We start from the raw sequence: 16,650 nt of genomic DNA on the forward strand, positions 1-16,650 counted from the left end.
AAAAAAAAAAAAAAAAATACAAAAATTAGCTGGGCATGCTGGTATGTGCCTATAATCCCAGCTACTTGGGAGGCTGAGGCACAGGAATTGCTTGAACCTGGGAGGCAGAGGTTGTGGTGAGCTGAGATTGCACCACTGCACTCTAGCCTGGGTGACTCAGCGAGACTCCATCTCAAAAAAATAAAAAAATAAAAAAATAAAGGATGACCAAGAATCACCAGACTTCTAGGGATAAAAACAGACCAAAAGAAACAGATAAAAGTAAAACCTATATATAGATTAGTTAACTTTTATAAACTAACAGGGAGGGGAGAAAAGGGAGCTATTGCTTAATGGGCACAGAATCTCAGTTTGGGAAGATAAAAAGGTTCTGGAGACGGATGGTGGTGATGGTTGCACAGCAATGCGAATGTACTTTAATGCCAATGAACTGTACACCTAAAAATGGTTAAAACAGTAAATTTTATGTTACGTATATTTTACCACAATTAAAAAAAAAAAGAGGGAGCCGAGTGTGGTGGCTCACACCTATAATCCCAGCACTTTGGGAGGCCAAGACAGGCGGATTGCTTGAGGTCAGAGTTCAAGACCAACCTGGCCAACAGGGTGAAACCCTGACCCTACTAAAAATACAAAAAAAATTAGCCAGGTGTGGTGGCACGTGCTTATAATCCCAGCAACTCGGGAGGCTGAGACACGAGAATTGCTTGAACCTGGGAGGTGAAGGCTGCAGTGAACTGAGATTGAGCCACTGTACTCCAGCCTCCAGCCTGGGTGACAGAGCAAGACTCTGTCTCAAAAAAAAAAAAAAAAAGCACCGAATACTATCTTCAAAGAAGCAAAAGCAAATATTATATCCATCAAAAAAAAAGAACAGGGTATTATTCTTTTTCAAAAGGAATGGTCAAAAACAAGAAAGGGGTCTTGAAAATTAAAAATAAGGGCAGAAACTAAAAACTCAACAGAAAGCTTGGAAGTTAAAAAAAAATAATAAATGAACAAAATGAAAAGATAACTGTTAAACTAGAAAAAAATATTTTCAACATGTATCATAAAGGCCTAATATTCCTAACATAGATAGAACTCTTAAATTAAGGGATAACTGAAAAAGCGCCTAATGGAAAATAGGAAAAATACATAAGGAGACAATTTACAAATAAAGCTTTTTAAATATTTCTTAAGCTTAAGAAAGATGTCCAACTTCATTTATAAGGCAATTGGCAAAAATTATAACACATTCTCTTGGTGGGGAAGAGGGGCCTTTCCACACTTTGTTAGGAGGACTACAAATTGTTCCAATCTTTTTGGAGAGTAATCTGGTAACATTTAATAACTACAAAAGCATTTACCTTCTAATCCAGCAACCCCACTTTAAGGAATTTACCCTGAAGACATGCCTACAATAATACAAATATACACATGTACAAGGCTATTCATTGCAACACTGTTTATAATAGAAAAAATAACAACCACCGGCAGGGAATCGTGGCTCAGCCTGTAATCCTGCACTTTGGGAGGCTGAGGTGGGTGGATGGCTTGAGCCCAGGAGTTTGAGACCACTCTGGGCAACATGGTGAAACCCCGTCTCTACTAAAAATACAAAAATTAGCCAGGCATGGTGGCACGTGCCTGTAATCCAGCTACTTGGGAGGCTGAGGCAGAAGAATTGCTTGAACCTGGGAGGCGGAGGTTGCAGTGAGCGGAGATCGCACCAGCGAACTCCAGCCTGGGGGACAAGAGCAAAACTCCACCTCCAAAAAAAATAAAATAAAATAACTGGCTAATACTCTTCAATCACGTCAATCAAAGTCCTGAAAGACAAGGACAGACTGAACTGTCCTAGAATGAAACACTGAGATTAAGGAGATGACAATTAAGAAAGGTGTAATCCTGGCTTGAGTCTCAGTTCAGAAAAAGAAATGTGACAATTGACAAAATTGGAATAAGGTGTGTAGATCAGTTAGCAGTATTCTCTCAATGTTAATTGCCTGGCCTTGACAATGTGCTGTAATTCTGTAACATTGGAGAGGCCAGGTACAGTGGTGAACACATATAGACCCACCTACTTGGGAGGTGGAGGCAGAAGGATTGTTTGAACCCAAGAGTTCAAGATCAGCCTGGGCAACATAGCAAGACTCTGTCTTCTTAAAAACTGAAGCAAGGTCGGGCGCAGTGGCTCATGCCTGTGATCCCAGCACTTTAGGAAGCAGGGGTGGGTGGATCAACTAAGGTCAGGAGTTCGAGACCAGCCTGGCCAACATAGAGAAACCCCATCTCTACCAAAAATACAAAAATTAGCCGGGCGTGGTGACATGAACCTGTAATCCCAGCTACTCAGGAGGCAGAGGCAGGAGAATCACTTGAACCCAGGAGGCAAAAGTTGCAGTGAGCCGAGATCATGCCACTGCACTCCAGCCTGGGCAACAGAGCAAGGCCATGTCTTCAAACAAACAAACAAACAAACAAAAAACTGAAACAAAACATCAGAACAAAGCTAGGTGAAACATATAGAAAAGCTGTAATATTTTGCAATTATTTTTGGTAAATTTGAAGTGATTTCGAAGTTAAAAGTGAAACACTGAAACATTTAAAATTTTGAGCAATCTCCCAGAAAGTACCACAAAATGACAGACTGAAACTAACATAACTACTAACAAAAAACGTTTACAGAGATGTAAGTTATCAAAATATTTACCTCCCATGCATCCTTCTTAGAGAGTCACAGGAGGAGGTACTCTGGCAAATAAGAGAGTAAGTCAAGAAGACACAGGATGCACGAAATGAGATCCAAAACAAGGGTCAGGCAAAGAGAATACTAAAGATAACAGTAAAAATAGATGCAGAATGACAATGTGCCTCAAGTCTGGAGGGCCACCAATCCAGAAGGGAGCAGTCAAAAGTCGGTCAAAAGGCTCCAAGAATGTGATATCGATAGAATTTCTAAAATGTATGAGTGCAAATAAAGGAGATACAGACAACCAGAAGAGAGTCTGCAGTTAGCAGTAGGTACAGACAACACTAAACAAAAGATAAAGACAATTAACTTCAGGGACAACAGAAATATGTACAAGAAAGGGAAAACAGTGGTTGTAAACCTTGGTGTACTACATGGTTTAACTATGACTACCATTTACCTAACAGTAATAAGCTAAACACAGATCTAACCCAACGCTTCTCAACCAGATACTCCATACCACTCCAACCCAACATTTGGAAATGTGTAGGAAATTCTTGGTTGCTGTAATACATCCAAGTTGGTATTGACATTTACTGCTGGGGTCCAAGGACGCTAAATATATGCAATAAACACAGCAATGAAGAATTATCTCACCTGGAATGGTAACACTGCCCCCATTCAAGAAAATTAGTTCTAGAAAAAATTATGGTATCCCTACAGTGGGAAGATACAGTGGTATCTTGGAGGGAAGATAAGAAGTATGCAGGTACACAGACGTGGGGAACAGAGGTGAAAAAGAAAATCTTCATCTTCAAGTCAACAGATAAAGCATAAACTAAGTAACCAAAAGTTACATTATAAAAAGGTAATTTAGGCCGGGCACAGTGGCTCATGCCTGTACTCCCAGCATTTTGGGAGGCTGAGGTGGGCAGATTATTTGAGGTCAGGAGTTCGAGACCAGCCTGGCCAACACGGTGAAACCTTGTCTCTACTACAATACAAAAATTAGCCAGACATGGTGGCAGGTGCCTGTAATCTCAGCTACTTGGGAGGCTGAGGCAGGAGAATCACTTGAACCTGGGAGACGGAGGTTGCAGTGACTGGAGATCATGCCACTGTACTCTGGCCTGGGTGACAGGAAGACTCCATCTCAAAAATAAATTAAAAAAATGTAAAAGGCAATTTAAAGACATGTTGTTTATACCAAAGCAATACCTCAAAGACTTGAAAGAGGTTGCTTTTGGTGAATGGGAAACAGCAGAAAGGGGCAAGATTCTGAGAACTAAGTCAGGAAAAAAGGCTAACGGTTTCTGCCTTCAGTACACAGATTTCCACTATAAGGCATAGTACCTTATCCTCAACTATGCATGGTATCCCTCAGTCCAGATAACAATCGTTTTCTACTCCAGATAGTAAGTCTCAGGTTACCCTGTTTATGTCTACGTGGAGAAGAAAGGGAGGTCAGGTGTGGAAATACTTTTCTGAAACAGACTTTCAAACAACTCCTCATATTTTCTGTCCCACCTTCACCTCCACAGTACATGACACAGCTAATCTTGAGACTTTTAAAGGGTTTGGTAACATAACATGACTATTTGAAGGCGCTCTCCACTGTTGGTTTGGGATACAGCTTTCTCAAGTTGGCGAATTAGTTGCCATTAGTCTTGCCTGCTTTCCAGCTTTCACAATATTGTTGTTCTTCTTATTGTTCCTGTTCTTTGTTATCTAGAGAGTTTTTAAGTCCTCTATTGTTTTAATGAAATTTTCAGGCTGGCATGAAATTAAATGTATATGTTCAACCCACCACCTTTACCATAATACACTGTTGAATGGAAAAAATCAAGTTGCTGACCAATAAGTACCAGCCCACTTTTGTTAAAAGGAAAAATATATGCCTATGCTTGAATCTTTGAAGAAAAATGTCTAAAAGCATACACATCAAACTATCAACAGTTTAGGATTACAGTTCCTAAACTGTGCCCAAGGTAACCTGGGATTCTGCAGAGAACTCACAAGAGCACCACAGGAAATTCTAAATTACAGGGAAAAAGTGATCTTCTATACTCGTCAAACACCCTGTAAACTACTAGTTCAAGACAGTTCAGTTTCAAAATAGATCACACTATATTCCTTTTGATGATATCATAATCTTTGCAAAGCTGAGTATCTGTTGGTTGCTGTGATTTTAAAAAAATATTGTGCAAATACCAATTCAGAGCAAAAAATGAGGGGAGAAAACAAAGATATAAACAAATGTTACTTATTTTTTAAAATAGCGAGATGGTGGCCGGGCATGGTGGCACACACTTGTAAGCATAGCACTTTTGAAGGTCAAGCATGGCAGATCACCTGAGGTCAGGAGTTCGAGACCAGCCTGGTCAACATGGTGAAACCCTCTTACTAAAAATACAAAAGTTAGCCAGGTGTGGTGGTGGGCATCAATAATGGCCAGCTTCTCGCGAGCCTGAAGCAGGAGAATCGCTTCAACCAGGGAGGTGGATGTTGCAATGAGCCAAGATCATGCCACTGGACTCTAGCCTGGGTGACACAGTGAGACTCCGTTTCTAAATAAATATTTAAAATTAGAAATTAAAAACATAAAATAAGGTAGCGAGATGGGTTCTTGTTATGTTGCCCAGACTGCTCTTGAACTCCTGGTCTCAAATGATCTTCCCACCTCAACCTCCCAAAGTGGTGGGATTATAGGCATGAGCCTCCATGCCCAGCCAAAAAAAAAAATTTTGTTTTAATTAAAAAGGTAAAAGGTAATGTGGGTGGCCACGTCCAGTACGATTCCAGGGTTTGTGTTTTGTAGTGCCCAACAAGTATATGCAGTAAATAACTGCAGTTATTTAAGAATGAAATTAAAACGTCATTTTATCTTTCTCTTCCTTATTTCTGTTTGAGTGTCTCACTCTGTCACCCATGCTGGACTGCAGTGGTGCAACCAGAGCTCACCTCAACTTTCCAGGCTCCAGCAATCCTCCCTCAGCCTCCTGAGTAGCTGGGACTACAGCAGACGCACACCACCAAGCCTGGCGATTTATTTGTTTGTTTGTTTGTTTGTTTATTGTAGAAATAAGGTCTGTGTTGCCCAGATTGGTCTTAAGCTCCTGGACTCAAGTGATCCGCCCACCAAAACAGCTGAGATTATAGACATGAGCCACCACATCTATCTGATTTTGTCTTTCAATTTGTGGATTTCTTAGATGTCGATTAGGTTGTGAGAACATAAATACTTCATTTTTATTTTTTGAGACAGAGTCTTGCTCTGTTGCCCAGGCTGGAGTGCAGTGGCACGATCTCGGCTCACTGCAAGCTCCGCCTCCAGGGTTCACACCATTCTCCTGCCTCAGCCTCCCAAGTAGCTGGACTACAGGCACCTGCCACCACATCCGGCTAATTTTTTTGTATTTTTAGTAGAAACGGGGTTTTACTGTGTTAGCCAGGATGGTCTCAATCTCCCGACCTCATGATCTGCCTGCTGGAATTACAGGCGTGAGCCACCGCACCCGGCCCATAAATACTTCTCAAGCTATTTGAACCTAATTACTTAATAAATTAAACTATTAAGCTTAGGGACATGTAAAAAACATATTAAGGAGGGTGTAAACAGAGAAAATTTAGGAATCTCTAGAGTACTGTTTTACCTTGTCAGTGGAAAAAAATCACTTATATATAAACAAACTTCTTAATATGAAATAACATAATTCAAATAAACTCTTACTATGGTATACTGCCAATATCAGCCAGGCATGGTGGCTTATGCCTGTAATCCCAGCACTTTGGGAGGCAGACGTGGAGTATCGCTTGAGCCCAGGAGTTCAAGATCACCTGCCTGGGCAACACAGGGAGATCCTGTCTCCAAAAAAAAAATAAAAAAGAAAAACTTAGTCAAAAGTGGTGGTACATGCCTGTGTTCCCATCTACTCAGGAGGGTGAGGTGGAAGGATCACTTGAGCATGGCAGGTCAAAGTTTCACTGAGCTATGATCACACCACTGCACTCTCGCTTAGGTGACTCTGTCTCAAAAAAAAAAAAAAAAAAAAAAAAAAGAGTCACATTCAGGGTACAATGGAAATATCTGACAAAAGGGTCAGGAAACACCTCTCTGAAGAAATTATTTTTTCTCTGAAGAAATTATTTTTCAACTGAGACAAATGATGAGCAAGAGTTACTAGGCAAGAGAGAGAATTCAGTATTCCAAGGAACAGAAATAACTTCAGTAACACAGGCACCAAAGAGGTAGGTAAGGAACAGAAGAGCTAAATTCATGACGGTGATACTTAACATAAGGTTGGTATGAAGCCACTGAAAGACAAAGATCTGATTCACATTCTTGAAAAAAATCATTCTACCTGCAATGTGCAGAATGCCTAGGAGAAGGTCACAGCAGAAGAAACCCATTAGAAGTCTGTTACAGGTAAATCAATGCAGATACAGTGTGACAGTTTCTTAGACTGAAAAACTGGGAGGATGTAGCAAAGTGAATCAATCTTCAGGACACAGAAAGGATTTGTCATTTGTCAAAAGCCTATCTGTAGGGAGTAAAAGTTCCAGTATCAGTTACTAGGTAGATAGTGGTATCACTGACATGAAATACAGATGGAGATAGATTAGGGGAAGGTTATACTGACTATGCCTTTAGTCTTTCACATGTTGAATTTGAGATGACCATTAGAAATCCAAGTGGAGGCCGGGCGCGGTGGCTCAAGCCTGTAATCCCAGCACTTTGGGAGGCCGAGACGGGCGGATCACGAGGTCAGGAGTTCGAGACCATCCTGGCTAACACGGTGAAACCCCGTCTCTACTAAAAAATATGAAAAACTAGCCGGGCGAGGTGGCAGGCGCCTGTAGTCCCGGCTACTCGGGAGGCTGAGGCAGGAGAATGGCGTAAAAACCCGGGAGGCGGAGCTTGCAGTGAGCTGAGATCCGGCCACTGCACTCCAGCCTGGGCGACACAGCGAGACTCCGTCTCAAAAAAAAAAAAAAAAAAAAAAAGAAATCCAAGTGGATATATACCATTGGATACACAGTTCAAGAATTCTGAAAAGAGGACATCATGTGAATTCCAGTTTTCAGCTTAAGAGTAACCAAAGCTATAGAAAATGATACGATCACTTAGAAAGAATTTGCAAAAGGTAGAAGAGAATGTACCCTAGGGCAATATCCCAAGGAACTCCAGGATTTTTTTTTCTTTTTTTGAGAGGCAGTTTCACTCTTGTTGCCCAGGCTGGAGCACAATGGCATGATCTCCACTCACTGCAACCTCCGCCTCCTGGGTTCAAGCAATTCTCCTGCCTCAGTCTCCCAGGTAGCTGGGATTACAGGCACGTGTCACCACGCCCAGATAATTTTGTATTTTTAGTAGAGACGGGTTTCTCCATGTTGCTCAGGCTGGTCTCGACCTGCCGACATCAGGTGATCTGACCAACTCAGCCTCCCAAAGTGCTGGGAATACAGGTGTGCCCGGGTGGAACTCCAGGATTTAAGAGTGAGATAAAGAAAGAAGACTAAGCAAAGGAAAGTGAAAAGGAATGACCAGGGAGATAAGGTGGAAAATCAGGTAAAGGTGGTATCAGCAAAGCTAGAACAAGTTTCTAAAAAGAGGGAAATGGTCAAAGGTTGTTGAGAAGTCAAGCTAGATAAGGATTAAAAGTGTTCACTGAATTCTCTTGACATTTGCAGGAGAAATTTTAGTACAAGGGAATGGACAAAAACCAAGGTGGAATAAAGAAGGCGATACATAAAAATTGCTCAGGAAGCCTGGGTAAAGCTGAAACATTTTTTAACGGAGATTCTTATACGTGTTTAAATTCTGATGAAGTACTTTACTTGTGGATAAAGACTGAAGATTAAGCAGACACATTTTACCATCATTCCCTCCTAAAACTTCATTAAGAATTAAAAAATTTCCCTTAATCTTTTTTCTTTTCTTTTTTTTAAAAAGAAGGTCTCATTCTGTCTGCCATGGCTCACTGTAGCCCCAAACTCCCAGGCTCAAGTGATCCTCCTGACTTAGCCTTCTGAGTACCTAAGATTACAGATGTGAGTGAATAAATTAATTTTTTAAAAGAAAAAACCAGCCAGGCACCATGGTACATGTCTGTAATCCCAGCTACTCAAGAGGCTGAAGCAGAAGGATCCTTTGAGGGCAAGAGTTTGAGACCAACCTGGACAACATAGCAAGACCCATCCCTAAATAACTAATTAAAATTAATTTTTTTTTTTTTGAGATGGAGTCTCACTATGTCACCCAGACTGGAGTGCAGTGGCATATCTCAGCTCACTGCAACCTCCGCCTCCCAGGTTCAAGGATTCTCCAGCCTCAGCCCCCCAAATAGCTGGGACTACAGGAGTGTGCCACCAGGACTGACTAATTTTCATATTTTTAGTAGAAAGCGGGTTTCACCATGTTGGCCAGGTTGTAATTTACATATTTTTAATTGACAAATAATTGTGTATATTTATGGAATGCAATGTCATGGTTTGATCTATATATACACTGTAGAAAGGCTCAATAAAGCTAATTAGCATATTCATCACCTCACCAACTTTATGTTTTGTCATGAGAACAATAAAAATCTGTTGTTCTTAACAATTTTGAAATATACACTTTTTTTCTTTTTTTTTTGTTTTTGAGATAGAGTTGCGCTTTTGTTGCCCAGGCTGGAATGCAATGGATGATCTCGGCTCACTACTACCTCCACCTCCAGGGTTTAAGCGATTCTCCTGCCTCAGCCTCCCAAGTAGCTGGGATTACAGGCATGCGCCACCATGCCCAGCTAATTTTGTATTTTCAGTAGAGACGGGGTTTCACCATGTTGGTCAGGCTGGTCTCGAACTCCTGACTTCAGGTGATCTGCCTCAGCTTCCCAAAGTGCTGCGATTACAGGCGTTAAGCCACCGTGTCTGGCCTTCATTCTAAACTGTGGTTCCCATGCAATGGGATAGATCACTAAAAGTTATTCCTCCAATCTGAGACTTTTCCATCCTTTGATCAACATCTTAAGAATTTTTTAACTTAATTTTTTAAAGATATAATTCACTTGCAGTGAAATACATAAAACTGAAGGGCTTTTGTTTTTTAAAGCATACATACACAAAATAGAAGACCAAACAACAGCAAAAACATTTTGAAAGTTGGAACGTGGATTGACTTAAAGATCAAAGAAGTTAAATCTTGGTTGGGGCTGGGCGCGGTGGCTCACGCCTGTAATCCTAGCACTTTGGGAGGCCGAGGCAGGCAGATCACCTGGGTTTGGGAGTTCAAGACCAGCCTGACCAACATGGAGAAACCCCATCTCTACTAAGAATACAAAAAATAGCCGGGCATGATGGGTGCATGCTTTTAATCCTAGTTACTCAGGAGGCTAAGGCAGGAGAATTGCTTGAACCCAGGAGGTGGAGGTTGCGGTGAGCCAAGATCACACCATTGCACTTCAGCCTGGGCAACAAGAGTGAAACCCTGTCTTAAGAAAAAACAAATAAATAAATAAAAATAAATATCAGTCAGATGCCATGGCTCACGCCTGTAATCCCAACACTTTGGGAGGCTGAGGCGGGCAGATCACCTGAGGTCAGATGTTTGAGACCAGCCTGGCCAACTTGGCAAACCCCATCTCTACTAAAATACAAAAATTAGCAGGGCATGGTGGTGTGCACCTGTAATCTCAGCTACTTGGGAGGCTGAGGCAGGAGAATTGCTTGAACCTGGGAGGTGGAGGTTGCAGTGAGCCAAGTTCATGCCACTACACTCCAGCCTGGGCAACAGAGCGAGACTCTGTCTCAAAAAAAAAAAAAAAAAAAAAAAAAAAGTTAAATCTCAAGCTTGCAGGGAGGAAAGCAATTTAAAGAACAATACCTCAAAACAGGTCAGGAATTGTTCTACAGAGGGATGTGAATGTGAATATGATGCTAAAAATAAAAGGATTGGTCAAATGATTTAAATATCCTCCCACACGCCACAAAACCAGCCAACTATCCCCTACCCATCGTTGAAGAAACCTGGAGTCTTCTTCTCTAAACTACAACAGCACAGCCCAATAAAATGTCTTACCCAGTATGGTAGCCTCTGGGCAAATGTGGCCATTAAGCACTTGAAATGTGTCTAGTGCAAGTGAGGAACTAAACCTTTAATTTTAATTATTTAGATTTAGGCTGCTACACATGGCCAGTGGCTACCATATTGGATAGTGCAGCTCTACTATCCAATATGGCAGCCACTAACCACATGTAGCAGCTTAAAACAATCCTATGTAAAAACAAAGAATTCCTGGACTGGAACGCTTTTCAACTGGTCCAGCTGAGAATGAGGTCATCTTACTGAAAATAGTTGAGTTAAATGAACATGAATGAGTGTTTATAAAATGAATGCTAAGACCTTCAGCCTTTCCCTCAGTTTAGCAACCAGACTGCTGGAAGCCCGATTTGTACTCTCCAAGTAGGAGGTCCCTTCTTTAGGGAATCTGACCCTGGAGCAATGACAAGACACTGCCATTGAAGGTTCTCAAATAAAACGGCCCAGGAATTAAAAGCAAACTTCACATCGGTTTCCTTTACATTTCTGCCCCTGTATTCCCAGCCATGCTGCTGTATGTTCATATTGACCAAATACCAACATTCCTTCAAAGATAAAACACACACACACAAGGGAAACAGAAGTGAGGTTTACACTCTTGTTAGATAGATACTCACTGACCCTAGGACAGCCCCAAGCCTGAACAGCCCCTTAACGAGCCCAATATTTGGGTGAAAGTTCATAGCGCAGCCACTGTACAGGTTAACTGAAGCTTCACTATGAAAAAGTTATATCGGCCAAGTGTGGTGGCTCAAGCCTGTAATCCCAGCACTCTGGGAGGCCAAGGCGGGCGGACTGCTTAAATCAATCTGCATTCCAACTTCCAAAATGTTTTTGCTGTTTTTCTGTCTTCCATTTTGTGTACATATGCTTTAAAAAACAAAAACCCTTAAAGTCTATGTATTTCACTGTATCTTTTTTTTTTTTTTTTTGAGACGGAGTCTCACTGTGTCGCCCAGGCTGAAGTGCAATGACCTGATCTCGGCTCACTGCAAGCTCCACCTCCCAGGTTCAAGAGATTCTCCCGCCTCAGCCTCCTGAGTAGCTGGGAGTACAAGTGTGTGCCACTACGCCCAGGTAATTTTTGTATTTTTAGTAGAGACGGGGTCTCACTATGTTGGCCAGGCTGGTCTCAAACTCCTGACCTCAGGTGATCCACCGGCCTCGGCCTCCCTAAGTGCTGGGATTACAGGCGACAGCCACTGCGCCAAGTCATAAATTATATCTTTAAAAAATTAAGTTAAAAAATTCTTGAAAATTTTAGTCTCAAGTAGTTTGAGAGTCAGAAGACTGCCTCAAGAGCCAGTCAGTGACTTCTAACCTTCACTTTTTGCTAGGTTGTTACAACTCCCTAGAGCTGCTTTGTTTCAATGTTAAATCTGCAGTATCAGTTTAGATTGAAACTGTAACCCTGGGTTCATACTAACCCTTCACATATACCTCTATTTGTCTCCTGTCAGAATCTGAAATTCAACATCAATTAAAACTTCAGAATTAAGGTATTTCAGACACAGAAATAAAATTTTAGAGATTCAGCTATTTGGTTTCTCAGATACATACCAGGTCTCTCTAGACTCTGAATATATTAGACAACCTATGTGTTAACATGACTTGTTTTTTTGTTTTGAGACAGAGTCTCACCCTGTTGCCCAGGCCGGAGTGCAATGGTGCAATCTCGGCTCACTGCAACCTCCGCCTCATGGGTTCAAACGATTCTCCTGCCTCAGCCTCCCGAGTAGCTGGGATTATAGGCGCCCACCACCATGCCCAGCTAATTTTTTTTTGTATTTTCAGTAGACACGGGGTTTCACTGTGTTGGCCAGGCTATTCTCAAACTCCTGACTCGTGATCCACCCACCTTGGCCTCCCAAAGTGCTGGGATTACAGGCATGAGCCACCACGCCAGGCCAACATGACTTTTTAAATCAGTGACTTCAGGATGTCCTTTGTCATCTGGTTGTAGAAAATCAACATGCTGCTGACTGGGTATGGTGGCTCACACCTGTAAACCCAGCGCTTTGGGAGGCCAAGACAGGTAGATCACTTGAGGTCACGAGTTCAAGACCAGCCTGGCCAACATGGGGAAACCCCGTCTCCACCAAAAATACAGAAATTAGCTAGGCGTGGTGGTGGGCGCTCTAATCCCAGCTACTTGGGAGGCTGAGACAGGAGAATCACTTAAACCCAGGAGGCGGAAGTTGCAGCGAGCTGAGATCGAGCCGTTGCCTCCACCCTGCACAACAAGAATGAAACTCTGTCTCAAAAAAAAGAAAAAAGAAAATCAACATGCTATAAACATCATTTTAGAGAAAACATAATTTAGTATACTTGGAGAATCTGTAATATAAGGTCCATTTCCGGCTCTACTAATAATAGAGTAGGAATTGCTAAAGCAATGAGAAGGCTACCAAAGAATACTTTGAGAATGAATGTATTTCCCTAAAAGAGAATGCGCAACTCAGCCTCATGGCCTATTTACCCTAATTTTGAAAATATTACCCACCCCCAAAAAAAAGTCACAAGGGTTTCACCATAATGGGTAAGAAAAATACATGTGAAACACTGTGACCACCTTATCAGTTGACCCCTCCTAAGCGTCTACTAAATTCTTTAAATACGTGACAGAGTACAATCTAACCCGGAAAAGAAACAGGAACTAAAACCTCGCAAAGACATGCTTAATATCGCGAATGCCAAGGTCATCTACTTCAATCAGATGTTTGGCAACTGGAGAAGCACAGAATCCCCTGTTCCCAAACTGAGCTCCATAGGAAGCTGGCTAATAACATGAAGTAAGGCCATGCATGCCAGGATAGAGGAGGCAGAAAGGCAGGCCTGTGTATAGAGCACTGAGTTTATGACAAGCTAGAATAAAAGCAAAATACTGTTAAATTTCAATTTTTCTATGATTTTTGAAGGATTCACATAATAGCCTACCCAAAAAAAAGGGCTAATTTACCAAGTGATATAGGCTAGGCGCAGTAACTCATGCCTGTAACCCCATCACCTTTTTTTTTTTTTTTTTGAGAGGGAGTTTTGCTCTTGTTGCCCAAGCTGGAGTGTAATGCCGTGATCTCAGCTCACGGCAACCTCTCCTCCCGGGTTCAAGCTCTTCTCCTGCCTCAGCCTTCCGAGTAGCTGGGATTACAGGCCTGCGCCACCACGCCTGGCTAATTTTGTATTTTTAGTAGAGATGGGGTTTCACCATGTTGGTCAGGCTGATCTCAAACTCCCAACCTCAGGTGATCCGCCCGTCTCCGCCTCCCAAAGTGCTGGGATTACTGGCGTCAGACACCGCGACTGGCCGATTCCAGCACTTTTGAGAGGCCAAGGCAGGTAGATCACTTGAGCTCAGGAGTTCGAGACCAGCCTGGCCAATATGGTGAAACCCCGTGTCTACTAAAAATACAAAAATTAGCCAGGTGTGATGGCGGGAACCTGTAATCCCAGCTACTCTGGAGGCTGAGGCAGGAGAATCTCTTGAACCCGGGAGGCGGAGGTTGCAGTGAGCCAAAAAGATCGCGCCATTGCACTCCAGCCTGTTACAGTGAGACCCGGTCCCCTCGCCAAAAAAAAAAAATTGTGAGCCAAGGTGTAAATGAAGCCCCCCTCCCCATCACCCTCCCCTACAAACCAAGCTTTTCTCCTAGAAATGATGCACTGGGGAAAAGCTACGTTGAGTAAAGATCACAACTGATACAAGCCATCCCTTATACCAATAATGTGCTATCAACAAGCGTGAGACATGTGGATGGCTAGGAGAGAGTCTGGTTTCTTCCTGATGCTGCCCACCCAAAACAGAGACTGCAGTTAGGCTCTGACCACACAAGCGCCTGGCATCTCTGGGCACCCTTCTCCATACCAAGCTTAGTTATTCCGGGCAAAACACAAAACAACAGAATTAGGAACCTATCATGAAGTGTCCTGGATATTCTTAAATTTAACCAGATTCTCAAAACATTTCATAACGTCTGCTTTCTTCGTTTAATTCTCCAAACATTATAATTTATATTGGTAGAAGAAAGTCCCACTTTACCTGGGGTGAAAAAGGTCGAAATGTCTAGCATGAGATGAAAAAACACTATCAGACAGCAGGGTAGGATTTCACCTCGGCTATTCTGGCTCTAAGTCCAAAACTCCCACATCCTCTCCGCATCCCTCCTCCCGCGACACAGTGGCCACAGGGCGCAGAGCGGGGGACGATACCACTCAGCGCAGACTGAAGGGAAAAGACATCTCCCGCCGCGCTCATGCCCAACCGGGCTCTCTGGAACAGGGTCCCGGGAGGGCGAGGGAAAGAACCAAGGCCGGAAGGAGGCAGAGCGGTCTGAGCAAATAAGAAACCCGGACTTCCAAGGCGGCCGGAGCCGGAGGCCTGTGACAGCCGCTCCTCCTCCCAGAGCTTTCCCGGCTTCGTGAGGAGCTGGGGGGCGCCAGCTTCCCGGTGCCTGCGCCGCACAGCCCGGCTGGAGTGAGAGCGCAGGGCAGCGGCCCCTCGGGACCAGCTCGCGCGCCTCCCCCGGAACGGCAGGCTGTGGCCGAGACGGACCGCGGCCTCCGGCTCGGGCGGGGGAGGGCGGCTCGAGGCCTCCGGACCGGGCGCTGAGCTGGCGCGCACCGGCGCGGGAATGGCCCCAGCCAGCCCCGCCAGGCGACCGCTGAATCCGTCATTTGGCTGCCCACGTCCCAGCTTACCTGCGACCCTCGTTCCTGGCAGCTGCCCCGCCACCGGCCCCGACGCGGCAGCAGCCTGGACCGCGGGCCCCGCCTTCGTCAGCTCCAAGGGAAGCCCCGCCAGCGAAGAGGCGTCCGGCCTGCTCGCCGCGGCCACAGCCGCCGAGCTTCCTCTGAAGCGGCTGCCGCGACGCCGGCGCCGGCCTATCGCGTCACCTCCTCCGCGCCCTTCCGCCTGCGGGGCTGGGCCTGGCACCGCCCCGCTTCCGGCGCTCCCGCCCCGCCCCCCGGCCCGCAGCCGCCCCGCCCCCGACCGTCACCGCGTCCTCAGCCCCAGCCTCCCTCAGGACGCGCTGGCTTGGGAGCTGCGAAGCGCGTTTGAGACTTCAGCCCGTTCTCCAGCTTTTAACCTAAAAGGGCTAAATCAGACCGCAGCTAGTGTACACCCCGACCCTCCGCTGACCCCGTCACCCCTGCGCCGAAAGCTAAAGACCCATCCCAGCTCTGGACGTCGTGAGGCCTGGCCAGGCGTCCCCTCTCTGGTTTTCCCATTGATCTTACCCTGGTATTGGGATTGGCCTCTTTATCTGTGTCCTACCCGCCCCAACTGTGAATGCTTTCCAAAGTTACAAGCCAGTGTTCTGACAGGTCCTGACATAATAATAGCAGATTTATGGCGGAAGATGAGTTCAGTTTTGAACATACTCGATCTGGAAGAATCAAGTGGAGGTGACTGCAATGGAATACCAAGGGTGTGTTGCTGAGAGCCTGTGTAGACAATAAGGATATGCATTGATGGTGGAGAAAATAAAAACAATACCGAAGCCAACTGCAGGATGGTTTGCTTTTAATTATCACCATGTGTCAGAAAATTCTAAACAATGTTAACGATAAAGTACTCCTCTCTAGATAAAGTACTCCTCTCCAAACGAAAGCTTTGTTTAGTCTTTTTTTTTTTTTTTTTTTTTGAGACAGAGTCTCGCTCTGTCGCCCAGGCTGGGGTGCAGTGGCCGGATCTCAGCTCACTGCAAGCTCCGCCTCCCGGGTTCACGCCATTCTCCTGCCTCAGCCTCCCGAGTAGCTGGGACTACAGGCGTCCGCCACCTCGCCCGGCTAGTTTTTTGTATTTTTTAGTAGAGACGGGGTTTCACCGTGTTAGCCAGGATGGTCTCGATCTCCTGACCTCGTGATCCGCCCGTCTCGGCCTCCCAAAGTGCTA

General features: G+C 44.3%; 1 protein-coding gene across 2 annotated transcripts in view; it reads right to left on the bottom strand.

The window, feature by feature from the left end:
• SENP5 (SUMO specific peptidase 5) overlaps positions 1–15,670 on the bottom strand; it is a 70,133-nt gene extending 54,463 nt beyond the window's left edge. For both annotated transcript variants that reach the window (XM_025376888.1, XM_025376887.1), the window contains exon 1: positions 15,453–15,670. The gene's annotated coding sequence lies outside the window, so the exon portion shown is untranslated. The remainder of the gene's footprint in view (positions 1–15,452) is intronic.
• Between the last annotated feature and the right edge of the window lie 980 nt (positions 15,671–16,650).

This window comes from Theropithecus gelada, chromosome 2, assembly GCF_003255815.1.
Source record: "Theropithecus gelada isolate Dixy chromosome 2, Tgel_1.0, whole genome shotgun sequence".
Taxonomy (NCBI): domain Eukaryota; kingdom Metazoa; phylum Chordata; class Mammalia; order Primates; family Cercopithecidae; genus Theropithecus; species Theropithecus gelada.